The following is a 5,403-nucleotide window of genomic DNA, read 5'->3' on the forward strand; positions in this document are numbered from 1 at the left end:
AGCACAAATAGTGAACTTTGTAGCACACATGGAACATTAGAAGGTGAAGATGGCTGGAATAGTGTAGGGTAAAGGGGAGTGAGAGAGAAGGCAGTGGAAAGCTATTGTGGAGGGGAAGCACTTAGAATCTTCTATTTTATAGTAAAACTAGGAATAAGACCCACTGCGAAAATAAGAAAAGAAAGAGGCTCTAGGTGAGTGCCCCTGCCTTGGGAACTCAGTGTCAATTTGCTGTGGTGTCATAATATGATAACGATTATGCAGACGCTGAAGCTCAGCATTCCTTTCATCTGCAGTACATTGTTGTCACTTTTCCCTGTTGTATTCAGCCTTGAATCATTTAGTATCAGTGTGTACTTGTGGTGTGATCTGTTCTTTTTTTGGGGGGGGGGGTGTCTGTCATGGTTGTATTATGGTACCCCAGTATGTGCCTCAAGGTGGCCATTTTCTGTAGGGGAATTGATCTGACTTCAGTTTTCTATCTCCTTCCCCCCTTCCTGCAGCCTCTACCTAGGAAAAATGCAGTCTTTTACCACAGTGGGGACCAAAGCAGTGATCTCAGCAGGGTATAATGACATAGCAGCCATTGTCTCCAGAGGAAGTGATCTGTGCTATCAGGAAAGCAGTTGTAATTCTGAGTGATCTCCAGCCCTCATCTGGACATTGGCAACAATGGTTTTTCCAGGAGGAAATAGCTGGTTTGGGGAAGTTGGAGTCTATGGCATAGTACCTGTCTGAGATCCTACCCCCACCCTCTCAACCTCTCAAATATCCAGCAATTTCCCAACCTGAAGTTGGCAACCCTATCTTCTTCCCAGCCAACCATCAACCTAATTTTATGTGCTCCTCCGACTTCAGTTTTCCATCTCCTCCCCCCTCCCTTTAGTCTTTACCTAGGAAAAGGACAGTCTTTCTCTACAGTGGGGACCAAGGCAACTGACATAATTCTCCTTTCCCCCTTTTGATCTGCACAACAACCCTTTGAAGTAGATTAGGCTGAAAGTCTGTGATTGGTCCAAAATCACCCAGTCAGCTTTCACAGCAAGGACCTGGGTCTTGTAGACCCTGCTCTGAAGTGCTGTTTTGCCACATGGGCTGTCAAAGGGAGGCTGCTGCTGAACAGTAACAAGCAGCCAGGTCTAGTTAAGTCATGCCAGTCAGGTGGCATAGCATCATCCAGATGGTGCTGCCAGGTCTAGGGTAGCCAATCTCAAAATGGAGCCTGAAGATTTCCTGGGATCACAACTGAACTCCAGACTCTCCCCTTGGAGAAAGTAACTGCTTTGGTGGGTGGACTCTATGGCATTATATTCTAGCTTCCTTAGACTCCACCACAAAATCTCCAGGAATTTCCCACCAACATGGAGCTGGCAACCTTGGTCATGACAGGCCACATTGAGTTCTCACTTAAAGGCCAAAATAGGCCTGGAAAGGGCCTCCCCCCTCACCTTTTACTGACAGAACCAGGCTTAAAGTACTATGGTTGCCTAGCAACAGCCACTGAGGGGCAAATGAGTCATAAGCGAAGGCAGCTTCCCCATGGCCCTATTCTCCTAGGGCTGGAGAGTGGAGTTGCTCCCCATCAAGATTGAGTGACATGCATGAAGTAGCTCTCCGTCAAGACTGAGTGACCAATAGAAAGCAAGGTGAGTTATTGGCAACACAACTTGCCTTTTATATATAGAGAGAGATGGAATCTGTACTGAAATATGACCTCAGTTGGCTATTTTACTTTACCTCTCAAGATGTATGCAAAATAGGGATGGGCATGAACTGAGAAAATGGAGGTTCATTGGAGGTACATGATTCAGGGTTTTCATGAACCCTGAATTATAGACCTCTAATAAATTTGTCCATTGGGTGAACAAGTTTGTGGTTTTTCTGGTTCTGGAGATCAGCCCCATCCCAGGAGTTTGGAGGTTGAGGTAGGCAAATTGCTAAACAATATTATTAATGCTTTCTACAGCTATAGGATGATTGAGTTCATATATATTTTATTAAAAGTTTAAAGATAGGGAATATTTAGAATATGGTTTCTGTCCTGTAAGAACAAGTGGAAGTAGCTTTAATTTTATAATGATTATGATTAATAGTAATTACAGGTGTCAAATAAATGATCTCAGTGCAATTATGCCATAACTGCTGCTGTATAGTTTTGCCTACAATTTTAGATCTAAGCAATATATCATTATGTAATTTAAGATTACATATAACCCACATCACTGAAAAGTATGTAATCTATTTTAATAATTATTGCTTGATTATAATGTCTATAACACTTTTCATGGTTCAAAAAGATCATCAAAATTTATATTCCTTATCACAGTGATGATGATTCAACTTAAAGGACACTGTATGTATGAATCAGTATATTTGTGTTCCAATCTTAATTGCATTTAATGGGAAATAAATTCTGCTGACAGCAACAAAACTTTACCATAAATATTTTTTTGTTATTCCTCTGGCCATTTTGAATTTGTAGTTTCAAAACACAAGACAGGCCAAGCCTTGGAAGAGAAAACATAAGCAGCAAAATAAACAAAATAAACAGCGGTGCTGTTATTATTAGATCTGTCAGCCGCATTTGATATGGTTGACCATCAGCTACTGACTAGCCGCCTTGCCAACATGGAGGTTCAGAGGTCTGCCTTACAGTGGTTGGCCTCTTTTCTCCAAGATCAGGGACAAAAGGTGGTGATAGGAGAGGAATCATCCCAAAGGCACCCACTTATATGTGGTGCGCCCCAGGGTGTGGTTCTGTCCCCGATGCTATTTAACATCTATATGCTCCCCCTTGCCCAGATTGTCAGGAGGTATGGGCTGGGATGTCACCAATATGCAGACAGCACCCAGCTCTATCTATTGATGGGTGGTCAGTCCGACTGTACCCCAAAAAATCTAGACCTGGCTCTTCAAGCCGTAGCATCTTGGCTCAGGCTGAGTCGGTTGAAGCTGAATCCGATGAAGACAGAGGTTCTCTACCTGAGCCGGGGTTGTCTGGGGGGGAGATCGCTCTGCCGGCTCTTGACAGGGTGTTGCTAATACTGGCCCCTAAGGTCAAGAGCTTGGATGTGCTCCTCGAGTCCTCTCTTACAATGGAGGCCCAAGTAGCAGCCACTACTAGATCCGTCTTTTTTCATCTTCGGCAGGTGTGGCAGTTGGCCCCTTTCCTGGAGCATGACAACTTAGCAATAGTGATCCATGCTATGGTCACCTCAAGAATAGATCACTGTAATGCTCTCTACATGGGGCTACCCTTGGCGCTGACTCAAAAACTACAGCTAGTGAAGAATACTGCAGCATGGTTGTTAATGGGGCTCCATTGGCCACTGCTGAGAGAGCTGCACTGGCTACCTATTGTGTTCCGAGTCCGTTTCAAGGTGTTGCTATTGACCTTTAAAACCCTCTATGGTCAGGGGCCTGTCTATCTGCAGGACCGCCTTTCTCCACATGTTCCCCAGAGAGCACTGTGTTCAGGCACAAGAAATCTATTGTCCATCCCTGGACCAAAGGAGGCTAGATTGCGGCTGACGCGAGCTAGGGCCTTCTCGGTGGCAGCACCAGAATTGTGGAATGTTCTCCCAGAGGTCATAAGGGCCCTGCGGGATCTCTCTACTTTCCACAGGCCTGTAAGACCGAACTGTTTTGACAAGCCTTTGAGATCTAACCAGGAGAGAGCTGCCACCCTACATCATTATAGAGTACTATGTGATCACCGCTTATATTATATTGTAGTGATACAGCACCATGAAATGTTTTTTACAAATTTTAAATTGTCATTATCTTTTATTGGTTTTAATCTGTAAAAATGAATGTTGTTAGCCACCCTGAGTCTGCTTGCGGAGACGGCGGGATAGAAATTTAAAGTAATAAATAATAAATAAATAAATAAAAGAAGGCTAAGAATTCAACAACTTCAGTAAAAGTCAGGAAGAAATAACCTGGCCTTACACAGCTTGTGTAATCTAGTCAGGGTAGCAGGGCCGGCCCTGCCACTAGGCAAACTAGGTGATTGCCGAGGGTGCTGGCCTTGTGGGGGGTGCCGAATTTTGCACTCCCCATACGACTCAGTGACACTATCAATCCGGGGGAGAGGGGACTGGCAGAAGTTAGCCTTGCCTAGGGTGCCAGACAGTCTAGGGCTTGCCATGCAGGTTAGGTACTCTTTATTACCTTCTCTGGAAGGCTATTCCAAATGGTGACTGCCCTATAGAAAATTTGTTACTTATGGTCTTGGAGGTCAGATGTATGCTTTCCAAAGAAGTTTTCATTAAAATAAGATGCTGGGCTGAATTAAGAAAGTAAATGGATCTGAACATGTGAAACTACAGTAGATGGGAGAAAAAGACTCCACTGAGTAACAACTAACCCAGGAGCATGCAGGAGAGCTGAAAGGTATGATAGATGTATTTTTAAATTCAAAATTACTTACTATAGCCTTAATCACTTTTTGATTTGAATTAGAACAGCTTTGTATGTTTAGCGATGTCCCATGTTCCTCCTGGACTGTACCATTATAGACTGTATGTAGATATGTGTGTGTTAAGTACATCCCATGTAATGGGGGGTGGGATCTTCCTAGTGTGATATGAGCTTAATCTATGTTTTATGTGAGTGTTGTATAGTCTGTTAATCAAATGCAGCACAAACTATTGCTTTCTTTTGTAGTCCCAATAGACAGGAAGGGGCTACATGAGTAAAACTGCTGAGGACGTTTGAATTGACCTGTCAGTGAATGCGCAGACATTATGTGAATGAAATGACATATCATTCAGAACTGCAGTGCTGTTAAGCATCTGTCCTGTTGGGACTATAAATCATTGGCTCTAATGAAGGAGGAAATCATGCTTTATTGAAGCAGTATTGATAAACATGTATTTGTCCTGATCATCATGTTGCAATAAAAGTGCTTTTGTCTCTGCTTTTTATGATAGAGATGCAACTTGAAATAGGAGAGAAGATGGGAGACATCAGTCTTCTAAAAAAAAAAAAAGTGTTTCCTTGAGGAAGGGATAGCTTGTTTTCTACTTACTTTTTTTTTTTACCACTGACAAGCTACAGTGTCCCAAAAGGTTTGATTAGACCTTTAATTAACTCAGCCTGGAGGTGTTGTGACCTCTAATTAAGTTTAATTTTGTTTCTTCTGGCAGTGAAATAATGAACTTATTCAAATGAAGCTCACAACTATGCAGACCTAAAACTGATTAGTACCTAATAATGAAATATGTCAATATAAGCATAAAAGGCTTAGGAAAATAGATAATTAACATTCTGTTCTTATGCGAATTTGCCTTTGTGTGCTTGGTGGCTGCATTCCTGAATGGTGAGTATGCCTGCATCTCTCTCCGTCCTCCTCAATAGAAGAATGTGAAAGATAGAAGAATGATGTCATAGTTCATCAGA

The sequence above is a fragment of the Heteronotia binoei genome, chromosome 9, assembly GCF_032191835.1.
Source record: "Heteronotia binoei isolate CCM8104 ecotype False Entrance Well chromosome 9, APGP_CSIRO_Hbin_v1, whole genome shotgun sequence".
In the NCBI taxonomy this organism is placed as follows: Eukaryota; Metazoa; Chordata; class Lepidosauria; order Squamata; family Gekkonidae; genus Heteronotia; species Heteronotia binoei.